Source organism: Pseudophryne corroboree, chromosome 7 (genome assembly GCF_028390025.1).
Source record: "Pseudophryne corroboree isolate aPseCor3 chromosome 7, aPseCor3.hap2, whole genome shotgun sequence".
In the NCBI taxonomy this organism is placed as follows: domain Eukaryota; kingdom Metazoa; phylum Chordata; class Amphibia; order Anura; family Myobatrachidae; genus Pseudophryne; species Pseudophryne corroboree.
This window is the reverse complement of record NC_086450.1, coordinates 2181145-2206386: the sequence shown is the minus strand read 5'-3', so window position 1 is coordinate 2206386 and position 25242 is coordinate 2181145. Positions and strand designations below refer to the sequence as shown.

The following is a 25242-nucleotide window of genomic DNA, read 5'->3' as shown; positions in this document are numbered from 1 at the left end:
GTGTGTCTCTCCCTATGGGGCATGCACCTGGCCGTACACCTGTGTCTCTCCCTATGGGGCATGCACCTGGCCGTACACCTGTGTCTCCCTATGGGGCATGCACCTGGCCGTACACCTGTGTCTCTCCCTATGGGGCATGCACCTGGCTGCACACCTGTGTCTCTCCCTATGGGGCATGCACCTGGCTGTACACCTGTGTCTCTCAGTATGGGGCATGCACCTGGCCGTAAACCTGTGTCTCCCTATGGGACATGCACCTGGCCGTACACCTGTGTCTCTCAGTATGGGGCATGCACCTGGCCGTACATGTGTCTCTCAGTATGGGGCATGCACCTGGCCGTACACCTGTATCTCCCTATGGGGCATGCACCTGGCCGTACACCTGTGTCTCCCTATGGGGCATGCACCTGGCCGTACACCTGTGTCTCTCCCTATGGAGCATGCACCTGGCTGTACACCTGTGTCTCTCCCTATGGGGCATGCACCTGGCTGTACACCTGTGTCTCCCTATGGGGCATGCACCTGGCTGTACACCTGTGTCTCCCTATGGGGCATGCACCTGGCTATACACCTGTGTCTCCCTATGGGGCATGCACCTGGCTGTACACCTGTGTCTCCCTATGGGGCATGCACCTGGCTATGCACCTGGCTATACACCTGTGTCTCCCTATGGGGCATGCACCTGGCGTCTCCCAATGGGGCATGCACCTGGCCGTACACCTGTGTGTCTCCCTATGGGGCATGCACCTGGCCGTACACCTGTATGTCTCCCTATGGGGCATGCACCTGGCCGTACACCTGTGTGTCTCCCTATGGGGCATGCACCTGGCCGTACACCTGTGTGTCTCCCTATGGGGCATGCACCTGGCCGTACACCTGTGTCTCTCCCTATGGGGCATGCACCTGGCCGTACACCTGTGTGTCTCTACCTATGGGGCATGCACCTGGCCGTACACCTGTGTCTCTCCCTATGGGGCATGCACCTGGCCGTACACCTGTGTCTCTCCCTATGGGGCATGCACATGGCCGTACACCTGTGTCTCTCCCTATGGGGCATGCACCTGGCCGTACACCTGTGTCTCTCCCTATGGGGCATGCACCTGGCCGTACACCTGTGTGTCTCCCTATGGGGCATGCAACTGGCCGTACACCTGTGTGTCTCTCCCTATGGGGCATGCACCTGGCCGTACACCTGTGTGTCTCCCTATGGGGCATGCACCTGGCCGTACACCTGTGTCTCTCCCTATGGGGCATGCACCTGGCCGTACACCTGTGTCTCTCCCTATGGGGCATGCACCTGGCCGTACACCTGTGTCTCTCACTGTGGGGCATGCACCTGGCCGTACACCTGTGTGTCTCCCTATGGGGCATGCACCTGGCCATACACCTGTGTGTCTCTCCCTATGGGGCATGCACCTGGCCGCACACCTGTGTCTCTCCCTATGGGGCATGCACCTGGCCATACACCTGTGTGTCTCTCCCTATGGGGTATGCACCTGGCCGTACACCTGTGTCTCTCCCTATGGCATGCACCTGGCCGTACACCTGTGTGTCTCCCTATGGGGCATGCACCTGGCCGTACACCTGTGTCTCTCCCTATGGGGCATGACCTGGCCGCACACCTGTGTGTCTCCCTATGGGGCATGCACCTGGCTGTACACATGTGTCTCCCTATGGGGCATGCACCTGGCCGTACACCTGTGTCTCTCCCTATGGGGCATGCACCTGGCCGTACACCTGTGTGTCTCTCCCTATGAGGCATGCACCTGGCCGTACACCTGTGTCTCTCCCTATGGGGCATGCACCTGGCCGTACACCTGTGTGTCTCTCCCTATGGGGCATGCACCTGGCCGTACACCTGTGTCTCTTCCTATGGGGCATGCACCTGGCCGTACACCTGTGTGTCTCCCTATGGGGCATGCACCTCGCCGTACACCTGTGTGTCTCTCCCTATGGGGCATGCACCTGACCGTACACCTGTGTCTCCCTATGGGGCATGCACCTGGCTGTACACCTGTGTGTCTCTCCCTATGGGGCATGCACCTGGCCGTACACCTGTGTCTCTCCCTATGGGGCATGCACCTGGCCGTACACCTGTGTGTCTCTCCCTATGGGGCATGCACCTGGCCGTACACCTGTGTGTCTCCCTATGGGGCATGCACCTGGCCGTACACCTGTGTGTCTCCCTATGGGGCATGCACCTGGCCGTACACCTGTGTGTCTCCCTATGGAGCATGCACCTGGCCGTACACCTGTGTGTCTCCCTATGGGGCATGCACCTGGCCGTACACCTGTGTGTCTCCCTATGGAGCATGCACCTGGCTGTACACCTGTGTCTCTCCCTATGGGGCATGCACCTGGCTGTACACCTGTGTCTCTTCCTATGGGGCATGCACCTGGCTGTACACCTGTGTCTCTCCCTATGGCATGCACCTGGCTGTACACCTGTGTCACCCTATGGGGCATGCACCTGGCCGTACACCTGTGTCTCTCCCTATGGGGCATGCACCTGGCCGTACACCTGTGTCTCTCCCTATGGGGCATGCACCTGGCCGTACACCTGTGTCTCTCCCTATGGGGCATGCACCTGGCCGTACACCTGTGTCTCCCTATGGGGCATGCACCTGGCCGTACACCTGTGTGTCTCTCCCTATGGGGCATGCACCTGGCTGTACACCTATGTCTCTCCCTATGGGGCATGCACCTGGCCGTACACCTGTGTCTCTCCCTATGGGGCATGCACCTGGCCGTACACCTGTATGTCTCCCTATGGGGCATGCATCTGGCCGTACACCTGTGTCTCTCCCTATGGGGCATGCACCTGGCCGAACACCTGTGTCTCCCTATGGGGCATGCACCTGGCCGTACACCTGTGTGTCTCCCTATGGGGCATGTACCTGGCCGTACACCTGTGTCTCTCACTATGGGGCATGCACCTGGCCGTACACCTGTGTGTCTCTCCCTATGGGGCATGCACCTGGCCGTACACCTGTGTGTCTCTCCCTATGGGGCATGCACCTGGCCGTACACCTGTGTGTCTCCCTATGGGGCATGCACCTGGCCGTACACCTGTGTCTCCCTATGAAGCATGCACCTGGCCGTACACCTGTGTTTCTCTCCCTATGGGGCATGCACCTGGCCGTACACCTGTGTGTCTCTGTCTCCCTATGGGGCATGCACCTGGCCGTACACCTGTGTGTCTCTACGTATGGGGCATGCACCCGGCCGTACACCTGTGTGTCTCCCTATGGGGCATGCACCTGGCTGTACACCTGTGTGTCTCTCCCTATGGGGCATGCACCTGGCCATACACCTGTGTGTCTCCCTATGGGGCATGCACCTGGCCGTACACCTGTGTGTCTCTCCCTATGGGGCATGCACCTGGCCGTACACCTGTGTGTCTCTCCCTATGGGGCATGCACCTGGCCGTACACCTGTGTCTCTCCCTATGGGGCATGCACCTGGCCGTACACCTGTGTCTCCCTATGGGGCATGCACCTGGCCGTACACCTGTGTCTCTCCCTATGGGGCATGCACCTGGCTGCACACCTGTGTCTCTCCCTATGGGGCATGCACCTGGCTGTACACCTGTGTCTCTCAGTATGGGGCATGCACCTGGCCGTAAACCTGTGTCTCCCTATGGGACATGCACCTGGCCGTACACCTGTGTCTCTCAGTATGGGGCATGCACCTGGCCGTACATGTGTCTCTCAGTATGGGGCATGCACCTGGCCGTACACCTGTGTCTCCCTATGGGGCATGCACCTGGCCGTACACCTGTGTCTCCCTATGGGGCATGCACCTGGCCGTACACCTGTGTCTCTCCCTATGGAGCATGCACCTGGCTGTACACCTGTGTCTCTCCCTATGGGGCATGCACCTGGCTGTACACCTGTGTCTCCCTATGGGGCATGCACAGTGGCGTAAATTCATCCCAGTTGCCTGGAGGCAAGATAAAAAGTGGTGCCCCCCCTCCCCCCGTACTTAGATAAATATATGTATGTAAGTGTGCATAAATATATATATATATATATATATATATATATACATATACACACACACACACACACACACACACACACACACACACTGTGTGTGGAGTGTTCTGAAGAAAAAAATGTATATACTGTATTTATACATTTCATTGTCTTCTGTTTTAAATCCCCCATTTCTTAGCAGTCATACCCAGGATTAGACCCCATGACCTGTTACACTGGCAGCAGACACTTTACTGATGGAGCTATTTGCTCCTGTACAGGAAGCCTGATATTTCTAACTATATGAAGTTACGTGTAATTGTCAGAGATGTAACTTCATATAGTTAGAATTCTCATTTTCCTATACAGGAGCAAATAGCTTCATCAGTAAGGTGTCTGCTTCCAGTGTAATAGGTTGTGGTTTCTAATCCTGGGTGTGACACTTGTAAAATTTGTATTTACAGTATAATAAAGAGGGTGTGATGTGTAAGGTGCAGGGACCGGTGAGGAAGTCGGCCACTGAAAAAATAGCGGCAGCTATCAATTAATTTATTTCAATTTCGTCACAGAATGGGAGGAGAGGTGCCCCCCCTTCAGAGCAGGAGCCCGGAGGCAGATGACTCCGTTGCCTCCCAGAGTTACGCCTCTGGGCATGCACCTGGCTGTACACCTGTGTCTCCCTATGGGGCATGCACCTGGCTGTACACCTGTGTCTCCCTATGGGGCATGCACCTGGCTATACACCTGTGTCTCCCTATGGGGCATGCACCTGGCTGTACACCTGTGTCTCCCTATGGGGCATGCACCTGGCTATGCACCTGGCTATACACCTGTGTCTCCCTATGGGGCATGCACCTGGCGTCTCCCAATGGGGCATGCACCTGGCCGTACACCTGTGTGTCTCCCTATGGGGCATGCACCTGGCCGTACACCTGTATGTCTCCCTATGGGGCATGCACCTGGCCGTACACCTGTGTGTCTCCCTATGGGGCATGCACCTGGCCGTACACCTGTGTGTCTCCCTATGGGGCATGCACCTGGCCGTACACCTGTGTCTCTCCCTATGGGGCATGCACCTGGCCGTACACCTGTGTGTCTCTCCCTATGGGGCATGCACCTGGCCGTACACCTGTGTCTCTCCCTATGGGGCATGCACCTGGCCGTACACCTGTGTCTCTCCCTATGGGGCATGCACATGGCCGTACACCTGTGTCTCTCCCTATGGGGCATGCACATGGCCGTACACCTGTGTCTCTCCCTATGGGGCATGCACCTGGCCGTACACCTGTGTCTCTCCCTATGGGGCATGCACCTGGCCGTACACCTGTGTGTCTCCCTATGGGGCATGCAACTGGCCGTACACCTGTGTGTCTCTCCCTATGGGGCATGCACCTGGCCGTACACCTGTGTGTCTCCCTATGGGGCATGCACCTGGCCGTACACCTGTGTCTCTCCCTATGGGGCATGCACCTGGCCGTACACCTGTGTCTCTCCCTATGGGGCATGCACCTGGCCGTACACCTGTGTCTCTCACTGTGGGGCATGCACCTGGCCGTACACCTGTGTGTCTCCCTATGGGGCATGCACCTGGCCATACACCTGTGTGTCTCTCCCTATGGGGCATGCACCTGGCCGCACACCTGTGTCTCTCCCTATGGGGCATGCACCTGGCCATACACCTGTGTGTCTCTCCCTATGGGGCATGCACCTGGCCGTACACCTGTGTCTCTCCCTATGGCATGCACCTGGCCGTACACCTGTGTGTCTCCCTATGGGGCATGCACCTGGCCGTACACCTGTGTCTCTCCCTATGGGGCATGACCTGGCCGCACACCTGTGTGTCTCCCTATGGGGCATGCACCTGGCTGTACACATGTGTCTCCCTATGGGGCATGCACCTGGCCGTACACCTGTGTCTCTCCCTATGGGGCATGCACCTGGCCGTACACCTGTGTGTCTCTCCCTATGAGGCATGCACCTGGCCGTACACCTGTGTCTCTCCCTATGGGGCATGCACCTGGCCGTACACCTGTGTGTCTCTCCCTATGGGGCATGCACCTGGCCGTACACCTGTGTCTCTTCCTATGGGGCATGCACCTGGCCGTACACCTGTGTGTCTCCCTATGGGGCATGCACCTCGCCGTACACCTGTGTGTCTCTCCCTATGGGGCATGCACCTGACCGTACACCTGTGTCTCCCTATGGGGCATGCACCTGGCTGTACACCTGTGTGTCTCTCCCTATGGGGCATGCACCTGGCCGTACACCTGTGTCTCTCCCTATGGGGCATGCACCTGGCCGTACACCTGTGTGTCTCTCCCTATGGGGCATGCACCTGGCCGTACACCTGTGTGTCTCCCTATGGGGCATGCACCTGGCCGTACACCTGTGTGTCTCCCTATGGGGCATGCACCTGGCCGTACACCTGTGTGTCTCCCTATGGAGCATGCACCTGGCCGTACACCTGTGTGTCTCCCTATGGGGCATGCACCTGGCCGTACACCTGTGTGTCTCCCTATGGAGCATGCACCTGGCTGTACACCTGTGTGTCTCCCTATGGGGCATGCACCTGGCCGTACACCTGTGTCTCTCCCTATGGGGCATGCACCTGGCCGTACACCTGTGTCTCTCCCTATGGGGCATGCACCTGGCCGTACACCTGTGTCTCTCACTGTGGGGCATGCACCTGGCCGTACACCTGTGTGTCTCCCTATGGGGCATGCACCTGGCCATACACCTGTGTGTCTCTCCCTATGGGGCATGCACCTGGCCGCACACCTGTGTCTCTCCCTATGGGGCATGCACCTGGCCATACACCTGTGTGTCTCTCCCTATGGGGCATGCACCTGGCCGTACACCTGTGTCTCTCCCTATGGCATGCACCTGGCCGTACACCTGTGTGTCTCCCTATGGGGCATGCACCTGGCCGTACACCTGTGTCTCTCCCTATGGGGCATGACCTGGCCGCACACCTGTGTGTCTCCCTATGGGGCATGCACCTGGCTGTACACATGTGTCTCCCTATGGGGCATGCACCTGGCCGTACACCTGTGTCTCTCCCTATGGGGCATGCACCTGGCCGTACACCTGTGTGTCTCTCCCTATGAGGCATGCACCTGGCCGTACACCTGTGTCTCTCCCTATGGGGCATGCACCTGGCCGTACACCTGTGTGTCTCTCCCTATGGGGCATGCACCTGGCCGTACACCTGTGTCTCTTCCTATGGGGCATGCACCTGGCCGTACACCTGTGTGTCTCCCTATGGGGCATGCACCTCGCCGTACACCTGTGTGTCTCTCCCTATGGGGCATGCACCTGACCGTACACCTGTGTCTCCCTATGGGGCATGCACCTGGCTGTACACCTGTGTGTCTCTCCCTATGGGGCATGCACCTGGCCGTACACCTGTGTCTCTCCCTATGGGGCATGCACCTGGCCGTACACCTGTGTGTCTCTCCCTATGGGGCATGCACCTGGCCGTACACCTGTGTGTCTCCCTATGGGGCATGCACCTGGCCGTACACCTGTGTGTCTCCCTATGGGGCATGCACCTGGCCGTACACCTGTGTGTCTCCCTATGGAGCATGCATCTGGCCGTACACCTGTGTGTCTCCCTATGGGGCATGCACCTGGCCGTACACCTGTGTGTCTCCCTATGGAGCATGCACCTGGCTGTACACCTGTGTCTCTCCCTATGGGGCATGCACCTGGCTGTACACCTGTGTCTCTTCCTATGGGGCATGCACCTGGCTGTACACCTGTGTCTCTCCCTATGGCATGCACCTGGCTGTACACCTGTGTCACCCTATGGGGCATGCACCTGGCCGTACACCTGTGTCTCTCCCTATGGGGCATGCACCTGGCCGTACACCTGTGTCTCTCCCTATGGGGCATGCACCTGGCCGTACACCTGTGTCTCCCTATGGGGCATGCACCTGGCCGTACACCTGTGTGTCTCTCCCTATGGGGCATGCACCTGGCTGTACACCTATGTCTCTCCCTATGGGGCATGCACCTGGCCGTACACCTGTGTCTCTCCCTATGGGGCATGCACCTGGCTGTACACCTGTGTCTCTTCCTATGGGGCATGCACCTGGCTGTACACCTGTGTCTCCCTATGGGGCATGCACCTGGCTGTACACCTGTGTCTCTCCCTATGGCATGCACCTGGCTGTACACCTGTGTCTCCCTATGGGGCATGCACCTGGCCGTACACCTGTGTCTCTCCCTATGGGGCATGCACCTGGCTGTACACCTGTGTCTCTTCCTATGGGGCATGCACCTGGCTGTACACCTGTGTCTCTCCCTATGGCATGCACCTGGCTGTACACCTGTGTCTCCCTATGGGGCATGCACCTGGCCGTACACCTGTGTCTCTCTCTATGGGGCATGCACCTGGCCGTACACCTGTGTCTCTCCCTATGGGGCATGCACCTGGCCGTACACCTGTGTGTCTCTCCCTATGGGGCATGCACCTGGCCGTACACCTGTGTCTCCCTATGGGGCATGCACCTGGCCGTACACCTGTGTGTCTCTCCTTATGGGGCATGCACCTGGCTGTACACCTGTGTCTCTCCCTATGGGGCATGCACCTGGCTGTACACCTGTGTCTCTTCCTATGGGGCATGCACCTGGCTGTACACCTGTGTCTCTCCCTATGGGGCATGCACCTGGCTGTACACCTGTGTCTCTTCCTATGGGGCATGCACCTGGCTGTACACCTGTGTGTCCCTATGGGGCATGCACCTGGCTGTACACCTGTGTCTCTCCCTATGGCATGCACCTGGCTGTACACCTGTGTCTCCCTATGGGGCATGCACCTGGCCGTACACCTGTGTCTCTCCCTATGGGGCATACACCTGGCTGTACACCTGTGTCTCTCCCTATGGGGCATGCACCTGGCCGTACACCTGTGTCTCTCCCTATGGGGCATGCACCTGGCTGTACACCTGTGTCTCTCCCTATGGGGCATGCACCTGGCCGTACACCTGTGTCTCCCTATGGGGCATGCACCTGGCCGTACACCTGTGTCTCTCCCTATGGGGCATGCACTTGGCTGTACACCTGTGTCTCTCCCTATGGGGCATGCACCTGGCTGTACACCTGTGTCTCTCCCTATGGGGCATGCACCTGGCTGTACACCTGTGTCTCCCTATGGGGCATGCACCTGGCTGTACACCTGTGTCTCCCTATGGGGCATGCACCTGGCCGTACACCTGTGTGTCTCTCCCTATGGGGCATGCACCTGGCTGCACACCTGTGTCTCCCTATGGGGCATGCACCTGGCCGTACACCTGTGTCTCTCCCTATGGGGCATGCACCTGGCTGTACACCTGTCTCCTTATGGGGCATGCACCTGGCTGTACACCTGTGTGTCTCCCTATGGGGCATGCACCTGGCCATACACCTGTTTTCTCCCTATGGGGCATGCACCTGGCCGTACACCTGTGTCTCCCTATGGGGCATGCACCTGGCTGTACACCTGTGTCTCCCTATGGGGCATGCACCTGGCCGTACACCTGTGTCTCTCCCTATGGGGCATGCACCTGGCTGTACACCTGTGTCTCCCTATGGGGCATGCACCTGGCTGTACACCTGTGTCTCTCCCTATGGGGCATGCACCTGGCTGTACACCTGTGTCTCTCCCTATGGGGCATGCACCTGGCCGTACACCTGTGTCTCCCTATGGGGCATGCACCTGGCTGTACACCTGTGTCTCTCCCTATGGGGCATGCACCTGGGTGTACACCTGTGTCTCTCCCTATGGGGCATGCACCTGGCTGTACACCTGTGTGTCTCCCTATGGGGCATGCACCTGGCTGTACACCTGTGTCTCCCTATGGGGCATGCACCTGGCCGTACACCTGTGTCTCTCCCTATGGGGCATGCACCTGGCTGTACACCTGTGTCTCTCCCTATGGGGCATGCACCTGGCTGTACACCTATGTCTCTCCCTATGGGGCATGCACCTGTGTGTCTCCCTATGGGGCATGCACCTGGCTGTACACCTGTGTCTCCCTATGGGGCATGCACCTGGCTGTACACCTGTGTCTCCCTATCGGGCATGCACCTGGCCGTACACCTGTGTCTCTCCCTATGGGGCATGCACCTGGCTGTACACCTGTGTCTCTCCCTATGGGGCACGCACCTGGCTGTACACCTGTGTGTCTCCCTGTGGGGCATGCACCTGGCTGTACACCTGTGTCTCTCCCTATGGGGCATGCACCTGGCTGTACACCTGTGTCTCTCCCTATGGGGCATGCACCTGGCTGTACACCTGTGTCTCTCCCTATGGGGCATGCACCTGGCTGTACACCTGTGTCTCTCCCTATGGGGCATGCACCTGGCTGTACACCTGTGTGTCTCCCTGTGGGGCATGCACCTGGCTGTACACCTGTGTCTCTCCCTATGGGGCATGCACCTGGCCGTACACCTGTGTCGCTCCCTATGGGGCATGCACCTGGCCGTACACCTGTGTCTCCCTATGGGGCATGCACCTGGCCGTACACCTGTGTGTCTCCCTATGGGGCATGCACCTGGCCGTACACCTGTGTCTCCCTATGGGGCATGCACCTGGCTGTACACCTGTGTCTCTCCCTATGGGGCATGCACCTGGCTGTACACCTGTGTCTCTCCCTATGGGGCATGCACCTGGCTGTACACCTGTGTCTCTCCCTATGGGGCATGCACCTGGCTGTACACCTGTGTGTCTCCCTGTGGGGCATGCACCTGGCTGTACACCTGTGTCTCTCCCTATGGGGCATGCACCTGGCCGTACACCTGTGTCGCTCCCTATGGGGCATGCACCTGGCCGTACACCTGTGTCTCCCTATGGGGCATGCACCTGGCCGTACACCTGTGTGTCTCCCTATGGGGCATGCACCTGGCCGTACACCTGTGTCTCCCTATGGGGCATGCACCTGGCCGTACACCTGTGTGTCTCCCTATGGGGCATGCACCTGGCCGTACACCTGTGTCTCCCTATGGGGCATGCACCTGGCCGTACACCTGTGTCTCTCCCTATGGGGCATGCACCTCGCCGTACACCTGTGTCTCTCTATGGGGCATGCACCTGGCCGTACACCTGTGTCTCTCCCTATGGGGCACGCACCTGGCTGTACACCTGTGTGTCTCCCTGTGGGGCATGCACCTGGCTGTACACCTGTGTCTCTCCCTATGGGGCATGCACCTGGCTGTACACCTGTGTCTCTCCCTATGGGGCATGCACCTGGCTGTACACCTGTGTCTCTCCCTATGGGGCATGCACCTGGCTGTACACCTGTGTCTCTCCCTATGGGGCATGCACCTGGCTGTACACCTGTGTGTCTCCCTGTGGGGCATGCACCTGGCTGTACACCTGTGTCTCTCCCTATGGGGCATGCACCTGGCCGTACACCTGTGTCGCTCCCTATGGGGCATGCACCTGGCCGTACACCTGTGTCTCCCTATGGGGCATGCACCTGGCCGTACACCTGTGTGTCTCCCTATGGGGCATGCACCTGGCCGTACACCTGTGTCTCCCTATGGGGCATGCACCTGGCCGTACACCTGTGTGTCTCCCTATGGGGCATGCACCTGGCCGTACACCTGTGTCTCCCTATGGGGCATGCACCTGGCCGTACACCTGTGTCTCTCCCTATGGGGCATGCACCTCGCCGTACACCTGTGTCTCTCTATGGGGCATGCACCTGGCCGTACACCTGTGTCTCTCCCTATGGGGCATGCACCTGGCTGTACACCTGTGTCTCTCCCTATGGGGCATGCACCTGGCCGTACACCTGTGTCTCTCCCTATGGGGCATGCACCTCGCCGTACACCTGTGTCTCTCTATGGGGCATGCACCTGGCTGTACACCTGTGTCTCTCCCTATGGGGCATGCACCTGGCAGTCTGTATGGTGGAAGCTCGGACTCCGGGACGGACGCTGTTCCCGGCTGCCGGCGCTGTCACTGGGAGCGGTGTGACCCGGGGACCTGCCTCTGCCACAGCATCTACCCTGCCAGCATGTGTACGGGGCCGGGACAGAGAAACTACGCGTCACTGAGGGGCGGGGCCTGAAGAGGGGCGGGGCCGGTCACACTGTGTATGGTGTGTCCTGGGACGTGACCAAATGCCGCGTCACCACAATGGGCGGGGCTTACCGCTCGTTCCCGAGAGTGACAGCTCGTGAGGACACGGGAGCGCGGAGGGAACGGCGCCGCCCCAGGGACACGGTGACCGGACTGTGGCGGCACACCGGGGGAGAGTCGGGAAGGTGAGGACGATCCCCGGCCTGGCAGGGTCCTGGTGGTGCTGTGGGAGGCGGAGGGGGCAGACATTCCCCGAGGAGACTGTGTGACGGCGTCCGGGACCCCGGGGTGAGGGGGGAGAGAGAGGGTGCCGGTGAGGGGAAGAGGGGGGGGGAGGGGTGAGGGGGAGAGTGGGTGCAGGTGAGGGGAAGAGGGGGGGAGAGTGAGTGCAGGTGAGGGGGGAGAGAGAGAGGGTGCAGGTGAGGGGAAGAGGGGGGGAGAGTGAGTGCAGGTGAGGGGGGAGAGAGGGTGCAGGTGAGGGGAAGAGGGGGGGGGAGAGTGAGTGCAGGTGAGGGGGGAGAGAGGGTGCAGGTGAGGGGAAGAGGGGGGGGGAGTGAGTGCAGGTGAGGGGGGGGGGAGAGAGCAGGTGAGGGGAAGGGGAGAGAGAGAGTGCAGGTGAGGGGAAGAGGGGGGGGGGGGGTGAGTGCAGGTGAGGGGGGGGGGAGAGAGCAGGTGAGGGGAAGGGGAGAGAGAGAGTGCAGGTGAGGGGAAGAGGGGGGGGAGTGAGTGCAGGTGAGGGGGGAGAGAGAGAGGGTGCAGGTGAGGGGAAGAGGGGGGGAGAGTGAGTGCAGGTGAGGGGGGAGAGAGAGAGGGTGAAGGTGAGGGGAAGGAGTGAGTGCAGGTGAGGGGAAGGGGAGAGAGAGGGTGCAGGTGAGGGGAAGAGGGGGGGAGTGAGTGCAGGTGAGGGGGGGAGTGAGTGCAGGTGAGGAGGTGAGGGGGGGAGTGAGTGCAGGTGAGGGGAAGAGGGGGGGAGTGAGTGCAGGTGAGGGGAAGGGGAGAGAGAGAGTGCAGGTGAGGGGAAGAGGGGGGGGAGTGAGTGCAGGTGAGGGGGGAGAGAGAGAGGGTGCCGGTGAGGGGAAGAGGGGGGAGAGTGGGTGCAGGTGAGGGGAAGAGGGGGGGAGAGTGAGTGCAGGTGAGGGGGGAGAGAGAGAGGGTGCAGGTGAGGGGAAGAGGGGGGGAGAGTGAGTGCAGGTGAGGGGGGAGAGAGGGTGCAGGTGAGGGGAAGAGGGGGGGGAGAGTGAGTGCAGGTGAGGGGGGAGAGAGGGTGCAGGTGAGGGGAAGAGGGGGGGGGGAGTGAGTGCAGGTGAGGGGGGGGGAGAGAGCAGGTGAGGGGAAGGGGAGAGAGAGAGTGCAGGTGAGGGGAAGAGGGGGGGGAGTGAGTGCAGGTGAGGGGGGGGGAGAGAGCAGGTGAGGGGAAGGGGAGAGAGAGAGTGCAGGTGAGGGGAAGAGGGGGGGGAGTGAGTGCAGGTGAGGGGGGAGAGAGAGAGGGTGCAGGTGAGGGGAAGAGGGGGGGAGAGTGAGTGCAGGTGAGGGGGGAGAGAGAGAGGGTGAAGGTGAGGGGAAGGAGTGAGTGCAGGTGAGGGGAAGGGGAGAGAGAGGGTGCAGGTGAGGGGAAGAGGGGGGGAGTGAGTGCAGGTGAGGGGGGGGAGTGAGTGCAGGTGAGGGGAAGAGGGGGGGAGTGAGTGCAGGTGAGGGGAAGGGGAGAGAGAGAGTGCAGGTGAGGGGAAGAGGGGGGGGGAGTGAGTGCAGGTGAGGGGGGAGAGAGAGAGGGTGCAGGTGAGGGGAAGAGGGGGGGAGAGTGAGTGCAGGTGAGGGGGGAGAGAGAGGGTGAAGGTGAGGGGAAGGGGAGAGAGAGGGTGCAGGTGAGGGGAAGAGGGGGGGAGTGAGTGCAGGTGAGGGGGGGGAGTGAGTGCAGGTGAGGGGAAGGGGAGAGAGAGAGTGCAGGTGAGGGGAAGAGGGGGGGGAGTGAGTGCAGGTGAGGGGGGAGAGAGAGAGAGGGTGCAGGTGAGGGGAAGAGGGGGGGATAGTGAGTGCAGGTGAGGGGGGAGAGAGGGTGCAGGTGAGGGGAAGAGGGGGGGAGAGGGTGAGGGGAAGGAGTGAGTGCAGGTGAGGGGAAGGGGAGAGAGAGGGTGCAGGTGAGGGGAAGAAGGGGGGAGTGAGTGCAGGTGAGGGGGGGAGTGAGTGCAGGTGAGGGGAAGGGGAGAGAGAGTGCAGGTGAGGGGAAGAGGGGGGGGAGTGAGTGCAGGTGAGGGGGGAGAGAGAGAGGGTGCAGGTGAGGGGAAGAGGTGGGGGGAGAGAGAGAGGGTGAGGGGAAGAGGGGGGGGGGAGTGAGTGCAGGTGAGGGGAAGGGGAGAGAGAGGGTGCAGGTGAGGGGAAGAGGGGGGGGGAGTGCAGGTGAGGGGAAGAGGGGGGGGTGCAGGTGAGGGGAAGAGGGGGGGAGAGTGAGTGCAGGTGAGGGGAAGTGGGGGGGGAGAGTGAGTGCAGGTGAGGGGAAGAGGGGGGGAGTGAGTGCAGGTGAGGGGAAGGGGAGAGTGAGGGTGCAGGTGAGGGGAAGAGGGTGGGGGGAGTGAGTGCAGGTGAGGGGAAGGGGAGAGAGAGGGTGTAGGTGAGGGGAAGGGGGGAGAGAGAGTGAGTGCAGGTGAGGGGAAGAGGGGGGGAGAGTGAGTGCAGGTGAGGGGGGGGAGAGGGTGCAGGTGAGGGGAAGAGGGGGGGAGTGAGTGCAGGTGAGGGGAAGAGGGGGGAGAGTGAGTGCAGGTGAGGGGAAGTGGGGGGGGAGAGTGAGGGGAAGAGGGGGGGAGTGAGTGCAGGTGAGGGGAAGAGAGGGTGCAGGTGGGGGGGAGAGTGAGGGTGCAGGTGAGGGGAAGAGGGTGGGGAGAGCGAGTGCAGGTGAGGGGAAGAGGAGGGGGGAGAGAGTGCAGGTGAGGGGAAGGGGAGAGAGAGAGGGTGCAGGTAAGGGAGGAGAAAGGGTGTAGGTAAGGATAGAGTGGGTGGGGGTGAGTGAGGGGGTTCTGGTGGGGCAGGGTGGAGAGAGGAAGTGGGAGGGGTGTGAGGGGAGGGTGCAGGTGAGAGAGGAAGGTGTAGGAGAGAGAGGAAGTGGGAGAGAGTGCAGGTGAGGAAGAGACTGAGCACACAGTCACCTTAGCGTTATAAACTCCATTAGGTTAGTGTCAGGTTCTGTTAAAGGAGGCAGATTTGTGATATGAGTGCGGGTCCCTACTTTACCTCTCACCTATAGGATGCACAGGCAGGGTCAGGGGCTGCAGCTCCTACGTGTCTCCTATGAGTGCTGGCTGGGAGACCTAAGGGCTGATAGTCTGTAGGGAATTCTGGGCGATGTCCCATTAATGGGGTGTGAGGTTACTGGTAGCTCGGTGCCTCTGGAGCCTCCACATCACATGAATGCCCCAGTGTCCGCTTGGAGATGCTGAATGTCCTCAGTAATGTGGGAGTGGTGAGTGGTATCTTCTAGATGTGACTGAGTGTAATAAGCCGGAATCGGTACACCTGGGGGGGGGGGTACAGATCTCATGAATGTGTTTTCCTCTGGTTGGCGATGATAGGTAACAGTCAGGGGCAGATTCTGTAGAACGGGGCTGCAACATTTTGTGCATATCGGGTTTTGTGGCGGAACACTGCCCTAAATTTGGATTATTGAATGTGTGAGTTCCGCTTCTGCTCATTATTCCTCTCTGTATAAGAAAATTCCTATCTGGAAGAATTTCCCGTCTATGAATAGAGCCGGAGGGACAACTGCGCATTCTGCAGGGTGATGTGGGTGGCGCAGGGCTGATGGGGACATTTCATAGCCAGCTGCGGGATGACGAGAGTATTTCATATAACAGTCTAGAAGGTTATTATTTCCAGTAGTCACTTACTCTGGGTACTGCTGGGAGATGTGCGGTCTGTAAATGACGCACACTGGAGTGAGTGAGTGTGAGTGACAGGCTGAGTCTGGGAGAGTTACTTACATTCTGCAAGTGACTGACAAGCCGAGTGTGGGAGAGTTACTTACATTCTGCAAGTGACTGACAGGCCGAGTGTGGGAGAGTTACTTACATTCTGCAAGTGACTGGCAGGCCGAGTGTGGGAGAGTTGCTTACATTCTGCAAGTGACTGACAGGCCGAGTTACTTACATTCTGCAAGCGAGTGACAGGCCGCGCGTGGGAGAGTTACTTACATTCTGCAAGTGACTGACAGGCCGAGTGTGGGAGAGTTACTTACATTCTGCAAACAAGTGACAGGCCGCGCGTGGGAGAGTTACTTACATTCTGCAAGTGACTGACAGGCCGAGTGTGGGAGAGTTACTTACATTCTGCAAACAAGTGACAGGCCGAGTGTGGGAGAGTTACTTACATTCTGCAAGGGACTGACAGGCCGCACGTGGGAGAGTTACTTACATTCTGCAAGCGAGTGACAGGCCGAGTGTGGGAGAGTTACTTACATTCTGCAAACAAGTGACGGGCCGCGCATGGGAGAGTTACTTACATTCTGCAAGTGACTGACAGGCCGAGTGTGGGAGAGTTACTTACATTCTGCAAACAAGTGACAGGCAGAGTGTGGGAGAGTTACTTACATTCTGCAAGGGACTGACAGGCCGCACGTGGGAGAGTTACTTACATTCTGCAAGCGAGTGACAGGCAGCGCGTGGGAGAGTTACTTACATTCTACAAGTGACTGGCAGGCCGAGTGTGGGAGAGTTGCTTACATTCTGCAAGTGACTGACAGGCCGAGTTACTTACATTCTGCAAGCGAGTGACAGGCCGCGCGTGGGAGAGTTACTTACATTCTGCAAGTGACTGACAGGCCGTGCGTGGGAGAGTTACTTACATTCTGCAAGTGACTGACAGGCCGAGTTACTTACATTCTGCAAACAAGTGACAGGCCGCGCGTGGGAGAGTTACTTACATTCTGCAAGTGACTGACAGGCCGAGTGTGGGAGAGTTACTTACATTCTGCAAACAAGTGACAGGCCGCGCGTGGGAGAGTTACTTACATTCTGCAAGTGACTGACAGGCCGAGTGTGGGAGAGTTACTTACATTCTGCAAGTGAGTGACAGGCCGCGCGTGGGAGAGTTACTTACATTCTGCAAGCGAGTGACAGGCCGCGCGTGGGAGAGTTACTTACATTCTGCAAGCGAGTGACAGGACGAGTGTGGGAGAGTTGCTTACATTCTGCAAGTGACTGACAGGCCGAGTGTGGGAGAGTTGCTTACATTCTGCAAGTGACTGGCAAGCCGAGTGTGGGAGAGTTGCTTACATTCTGCAAGTGACTGGCAGGCCGAGTTGCTTACATTCTGCAAGTGACTGACAGGCCGAGTTACTTACATTCTGCAAGCGAGTGACAGGCCACGCGGGGGAGAGTTACTTACATTCTGCAAGTGACTGACAGGCCGTGCGTGGGAGAGTTACTTACATTCTGCAAGTGACTGACAGGCCGAGTGTGGGAGAGTTACTTACATTCTGCAAACAAGTGACAGGCCGCGCGTGGGAGAGTTACTTACATTCTGCATGGGACTGACAGGCCGAGTGTGGGAGAGTTACTTACATTCTGCAAGTGACTGACAGGCCGCGCGTGGGAGAGTTACTTACATTCTGCAAGCGAGTGAGGGAGAGTTACTTACATGCTGCAAGTGACTGACAGGCCGAGTGTGGGAGAGTTACTTACATTCTGCAAACAAGTGACAGGCAGAGTGTGGGAGAGTTACTTACATTTTGCAAGGGACTGACAGGCCGAGTGTGGGAGAGTTACTTACATTCTGCAAACAAGTGACAGGCAGAGTGTGGGAGAGTTGCTTACATTCTGCAAGTGACTGACAGGCCGAGTTACTTACATTCTGCAAGCGAGTGACAGGCCGCGCGTGGGAGAGTTACTTACATTCTGCAAGTGACTGACAGGCCGTGCGTGGGAGAGTTACTTACATTCTGCAAGTGACTGACAGGCCGAGTGTGGGAGAGTTACTTACATTCTGCAAACAAGTGACAGGCCGAGTGTGGGAGAGTTACTTACATTCTGCAAGGGACTGACAGGCCGCACGTGGGAGAGTTACTTACATTCTGCAAGCGAGTGACAGGCAGCGCGTGGGAGAGTTACTTACATTCTACAAGTGACTGACAGGCCGAGTGTGGGAGAGTGACTTACATTCTGCAAGTGACTGGCAGGCCGAGTGTGGGAGAGTTGCTTACATTCTGCAAGTGACTGACAGGCCGAGTTACTTACATTCTGCAAGTGATTGACAGGCCGCGCGTGGGAGAGTTACTTACATTCTGCAAGTGATTGACAGGCCGCGCGTGGGAGAGTTACTTACATTCTGCAAGTGATTGACAGGCCGCGCGTGGGAGAGTTACTTACATTCTGCAAGTGATTGACAGGCCGCGCGTGGGAGAGTTACTTACATTCTGCAAGTGATTGACAGGCCGCGCGTGGGAGAGTTACTTACATTCTGCAAGTGACTGACAGGCCGAGTGTGGGAGAGTTACTTACATTCTGCAAACAAGTGACAGGCCGCGCGTGGGAGAGTTACTTACATTCTGCAAGTGAGTGACAGGCCGCGCGTGGGAGAGTTACTTACATTCTGCAAACAAGTGACAGGCCGCGCGTGGGAGAGTTACTTACATTCTGCAAGGGACTGACAGGCCGAGTGTGGGAGAGTTGCTTACATTCTGCAAGCGACTGACAGGCCGAGTGTGGGAGAGTTGCTTACATTCTGCAAGTGACTGGCAGGCCGAGTGTGGGAGAGTTGCTTACATTCTGCAAGTGACTGACAGGCCGAGTTACTTACATTCTGCAAGCGAGTGACAGGCCACGCGGGGGAGAGTTACTTACATTCTGCAAGCGAGTGACAGGCCGAGTGTAGGAGAGTTACTTACATTCTGCAGGTGACTGACAGGCCGAGTGTGGGAGAGTTGCTTACATTCTGCAAGTGACTGACAGTCCGAGTGTGGGAGAGTTGCTTACATTCTGCAAGTGACTGACAGGCCGAGTGTGGGAGAGTTACTTACATTCTGCATGGGACTGACAGGCCGAGTGTGGGAGAGTTACTTACATTCTGCAAGTGACTGACAGGCCGAGCGTGGGAGAGTTACTTACATTCTGCGAGTGAGGGAGAGTTACTTACATGCTGCAAGTGACTGACAGGCCGAGTGTGGGAGAGTTACTTACATTCTGCAAGTGACTGACAGGCCGAGCGTGGGAGAGTTACTTACATTCTGCAAGCGAGTGAGGGAGAGTTACTTACATGCTGCAAGTGACTGACAGGCCGAGTGTGGGAGAGTTACTTACATTCTGCAAACAAGTGACAGGCAGAGTGTGGGAGAGTTACTTACATTCTGCAAGGGACTGACAGGCCGAGTGTGGGAGAGTTACTTACATTCTGCAAACAAGTGACAGGCAGAGTGTGGGAGAGTTACTTACATTCTGCAAGTGACTGACAGGCCGAGTGTGGGAGAGTTACTTACATTCTGCAAACAAGTGACAGGCAGAGTGTGGGAGAGTTACTTACATTCTGCAAGGGACTGACAGGCCGAGTGTGGGAGAGTTACTTACGTTCTGCAAGTGACTGACAGGCCGAGTGTGGGAGAGTTTCTTACGTTCTGCAAGTGACTGGCAGGCCGAGTGTGGGAGAGTTACTTTCATTCTGCAAGCGAGTGACAGGCCGAGTTACTTTCATTCTGCAAGCGAGTGACAGGCCGCGTGTGGGAGAGTTACTTACATTCTGCAAGTGACTGACAGGCCGCACGTGGGAGAGTTACTTACATTCTGCAAGTGACTGACAGGCCGAGTGTGGGAGAGTTACTTACATTCTGCAAACAAGTGACAGGCCGCGCGTGAGAGAGTTACTTACATTCTGCAAGTGACTGACAGGCCGAGTGTGGGAGAGTTACTTACATTCTGCAAACAAGTGACAGGCCGAGTGTGGGAGAGTTACTTACATTCTGCAAGGGACTGACAGGCCGCACGTGGGAGAGTTACTTACATTCTGCAAGCGAGTGACAGGCAGCGTGTGGGAGAGTTACTTACATTCTACAAGTGACTGACAGGCCGAGTGTGGGAGAGTGACTTACATTCTGCAAGTGACTGGCAGGCCGAGTGTGGGAGAGTTGCTTACATTCTGCAAGTGACTGACAGGCCGAGTTACTTACATTCTGCAAGCGAGTGACAGGCCGCGCGTGGGAGAGTTACTTACATTCTGCAAGTGATTGACAGGCCGCGCGTGGGAGAGTTACTTACATTCTGCAAGTGATTGACAGGCCGCGCGTGGGAGAGTTACTTACATTCTGCAAGTGATTGACAGGCCGCGCGTGGGAGAGTTACTTACATTCTGCAAGTGATTGACAGGCCGCGCGTGGGAGAGTTACTTACATTCTGCAAGTGACTGACAGGCCGAGTGTGGGAGAGTTACTTACATTCTGCAAACAAGTGACAGGCCGCGCGTGGGAGAGTTACTTACATTCTGCAAGTGAGTGACAGGCCGCGCGTGGGAGAGTTACTTACATTCTGCAAACAAGTGACAGGCCGCGCGTGGGAGAGTTACTTACATTCTGCAAGGGACTGACAGGCCGAGTGTGGGAGAGTTGCTTACATTCTGCAAGCGACTGACAGGCCGAGTGTGGGAGAGTTGCTTACATTCTGCAAGTGACTGGCAGGCCGAGTGTGGGAGAGTTGCTTACATTCTGCAAGTGACTGGCAGGCCGAGTGTGGGAGAGTTGCTTACATTCTGCAAGTGACTGACAGGCCGAGTTACTTACATTCTGCAAGCGAGTGACAGGCCACGCGGGGGAGAGTTACTTACATTCTGCAAGCGAGTGACAGGCCGAGTGTAGGAGAGTTACTTACATTCTGCAGGTGACTGACAGGCCGAGTGTGGGAGAGTTGCTTACATTCTGCAAGTGACTGACAGTCCGAGTGTGGGAGAGTTGCTTACATTCTGCAAGTGACTGACAGGCCGAGTGTGGGAGAGTTACTTACATTCTGCATGGGACTGACAGGCCGAGCGTGGGAGAGTTACTTACATTCTGCAAGTGACTGACAGGCCGAGCGTGGGAGAGTTACTTACATTCTGCAAGCGAGTGAGGGAGAGTTACTTACATGCTGCAAGTGACTGACAGGCCGAGTGTGGGAGAGTTACTTACATTCTGCAAGTGACTGACAGGCCGAGCGTGGGAGAGTTACTTACATTCTGCAAGCGAGTGAGGGAGAGTTACTTACATGCTGCAAGTGACTGACAGGCCGAGTGTGGGAGAGTTACTTACATTCTGCAAACAAGTGACAGGCAGAGTGTGGGAGAGTTACTTACATTCTGCAAGGGACTGACAGGCCGAGTGTGGGAGAGTTACTTACATTCTGCAAACAAGTGACAGGCAGAGTGTGGGAGAGTTACTTACATTCTGCAAGTGACTGACAGGCCGAGTGTGGGAGAGTTACTTACATTCTGCAAACAAGTGACAGGCAGAGTGTGGGAGAGTTACTTACATTCTGCAAGGGACTGACAGGCCGAGTGTGGGAGAGTTACTTACGTTCTGCAAGTGACTGACAGGCCGAGTGTGGGAGAGTTTCTTACGTTCTGCAAGTGACTGGCAGGCCGAGTGTGGGAGAGTTACTTTCATTCTGCAAGCGAGTGACAGGCCGAGTTACTTTCATTCTGCAAGCGAGTGACAGGCCGCGTGTGGGAGAGTTACTTACATTCTGCAAGTGACTGACAGGCCGCACGTGGGAGAGTTACTTACATTCTGCAAGTGACTGACAGGCCGAGTGTGGGAGAGTTACTTACATTCTGCAAACAAGTGACAGGCCGCGCGTGAGAGAGTTACTTACATTCTGCAAGTGACTGACAGGCCGAGTGTGGGAGAGTTACTTACATTCTGCAAACAAGTGACAGGCCGAGTGTGGGAGAGTTACTTACATTCTGCAAGGGACTGACAGGCCGCACGTGGGAGAGTTACTTACATTCTGCAAGTGACTGACAGGCCGAGTGTGGGAGAGTTACTTACATTCTGCAAACAAGTGACAGGCAGAGTGTGGGAGAGTTACTTACATTCTGCAAGTGACTGACAGGCCGAGTGTGGGAGAGTTACTTACATTCTGCAAACAAGTGACAGGCAGAGTGTGGGAGAGTTACTTACATTCTGCAAGGGACTGACAGGCCGAGTGTGGGAGAGTTACTTACGTTCTGCAAGTGACTGACAGGCCGAGTGTGGGAGAGTTTCTTACGTTCTGCAAGTGACTGGCAGGCCGAGTGTGGGAGAGTTACTTTCATTCTGCAAGCGAGTGACAGGCCGAGTTACTTTCATTCTGCAAGCGAGTGACAGGCCGCGTGTGGGAGAGTTACTTACATTCTGCAAGTGACTGACAGGCCGCACGTGGGAGAGTTACTTACATTCTGCAAGTGACTGACAGGCCGAGTGTGGGAGAGTTACTTACATTCTGCAAACAAGTGACAGGCCGCGCGTGAGAGAGTTACTTACATTCTGCAAGTGACTGACAGGCCGAGTGTGGGAGAGTTACTTATGTTCTGCAAGTGACTGACAGGCTGAGTGTGGGATTCCGCTTACAGACGCTGTGTGACAATGTGCGCAGTAAGATGTGTGAGTGACGCCTGGTGAGGATGTGGTCACAGGATAGTATGTGAGGGATTTGCGGGGCTGGAAGACTGCTGGCAGTTTGGGATCACTGTCCGGCCAGACGCGGGAGAGAGGCGTTATGTCACCGATCTGACGGATAAATGGCGGCACCTGTGCGTAGTGCAGGATTTTCCCCGGTGCTGTATGCGAGGCGGCAGTATAAAGGGGAACGTGTACAGGGAAAGCACTGCATATGGCTATGCATTCAGTAGACTGATTGGGTGAGTGTTAGTTACAGAGGCACAGGGACCCATTAGTGCTCCCCGTACCGTAATTTTGGTATTGCGGCTGTGTAAGTAGAGCTTAATGCATGAGACATCGTCTGCGTTTGGGTAATGTCAGGGTATTGTCAGTGAGGTTGCAGTCTGCACCTATTTATCAAGCTCCAAAAATCTCACCCTATAAGATGTATTCTCCCATTTTTATGTAGCTGAGACCGGTGCTGGAGCGGGAGTGTAATTGCCAGAAGTGGGGGTGGTTGTGATCAGTGGGCGTGTAGTCGCACCGACAGTACATTAAGGTAGGTACACACTGTCAGATTTCTTTGATCGGGACGATTATTCACCTAGAGGTAGGTCCCGATATCTGAGCTACACTCTTCATTTTATTTTTAAAAAATTAGCAGATTTTTTTCGAGGAATCTACTAAAGAGAAATATGGGGGGGTTACCCGCACACTGGGGGTCATTCCGAGTTGTTCGCTCGCAATGGAGCGATTAGTCGCTAATGCGCATGCGCAATGTCCGCAGTGCGACTGCGCCAAGTAAATTTGCTATGCAGTTAGGTATTTTACTCACGGCATTACGAGGTTTTTTTCTTCGTTCTGGTGTTCGTAATGTGATTGACAGGAAGTGGGTGTTTCTGGGCGAAAACAGGCCGTTTTATGGGTGTGTGCGAAAAAACGCTACCGTTTCTGGGAAAAACGCGGGAGTGGCTGGAGAAACGGAGGAGTGTCTGGGCGAACGCTGGGAGTGTTTGTGACGTCAAACCATGAACGAAACTGACTGAACTGATCGCAGATGCCGAGGTATGGGCCCTACTCATTTGACGATGCGCCGCCGAGGTGCCCGACGGCCGAAACGGCCGACGAGCGACCCGGCGGCGGGGGGGCAGTGACGGGGGGAGTGAAGTTTCTTCACTCCCCCCGTCACGCGGCTGCATTGAAGTGCAGGCAAATATGGACGAGATCGTCCATATTGGCCTGCATGCACAGCCGACGGGGGACCAGCGATGAACTAGCGCGGGGCCGCGCATCGTTCATCGCTGGAGTCTCCACACTGAAAGATATGAACGAGTTCTCGTTCATTTATGAACGAGATCGTTCATATCTTTCAGAAAATCGGCCAGTGTGTAGGGCCTATAAGTCTGGAGCTACTCAGAAACTGCTAAGAAGTGTCTATTCGCAATTTTGCTAATCTTTCGTTCGCAATTTTGATAAGCTAAGATTCACTCCCAGAGGGCGGCGGCTTAGCGTGTGCAAAGCTGCTAAAAGCAGCTTGCGAGCGAACAACTCGGAATGAGGGCCACTGCCCGATCTTTACACCTGGGCGTAAGGTCAGATTATTCAGAATGTGCTCACACTGGGCGATGTCGGGAGATTGTGGGTGAGATTTTCAGTCCCGCCCGACAGATCGGATAAAGGAACGGTCATGTTTGTGCGCAAGATTTGTCCAGAAAGGATCTTTCTTACACACTAGACAATAAATCCGTCCCGTCTCCAGATTATTGGCAACTCGGCCCAATACTTGTATAGTGCGACTGTGTACGTAACGCGAAGACAGACATGGCTGCTTGGAAAGTGTCAGACGCAGCCCGTTGCAGGGGTCTGGTTTGGCTCCACTCTGACCCGTGTGGAAGTGTAAATATGACAGTGATGACTGCGTTCGATTAGTCGCAAATGTAAAAAACACTCATCTATTCCACTACATGGCACCAGCAGGAGTGGCGCTCACACTCACGTTACACAGACAGGCACCCTTGTTCTCAGAAGTGAAGGTCCGTGCACAGCTGGGGAAGGGGAAGTCTACCATTTATTTATGAGTGTTGAAATGAAACAAGAAAATGTTGCTCAGATGAGCAATTCAGATGCTGCAAGCCGCCTGCATAGGTGTCAGCTGGGCTGTTCATCCATTCACAGCAGTGCGCTGCGATTTGTAGCATCTTCAGTACTGAGAGTGAAGCCACGCCCCCAGCTGCGTTCCGGTCTCAGCCAGGTACCCCAAGGGGAGGAGTCACAGCTGGAGACTTGCATATTTTAGTTGCACCAATGCAACCTTTTTAAAAACAAAGTAAAATGAAATTGTGACGTAGTTTCCCGTTGACTCTGGATGAGGCCCCCCTATGTGTATTCTGATACTGGCGGGTCTTCCTCCAAGGACAGGCAGAAAGTGGCTCTGTAAGCTAGACTTACGGCGCGCTCCTAGATGCGTGCTCTCTAGCCCTGTACGTTATTGTAATATCTAATCATGCACCATGCATCCAGTGATTACAATATGTTTCTTTTCTCTATCCAGCAGAAAACATTGTTGCAGACTAGACCCTTCCACCAGAAAGCGCCGTGATTTGCACTGGCCACGTTTT

General features: G+C 56.8%; 1 protein-coding gene across 3 annotated transcripts in view; it reads left to right on the top strand.

Moving 5' to 3' along the window:
* The first annotated feature begins 12111 nt into the window (after positions 1 to 12111).
* The window catches only part of NBEAL1 (neurobeachin like 1), a 410517-nt gene continuing 397386 nt past the window's right edge, over positions 12112 to 25242 (top strand). For all 3 annotated transcript variants that reach the window (XM_063932593.1, XM_063932592.1, XM_063932594.1), the window contains exon 1: positions 12112 to 12230. The gene's annotated coding sequence lies outside the window, so the exon portion shown is untranslated. The remainder of the gene's footprint in view (positions 12231 to 25242) is intronic.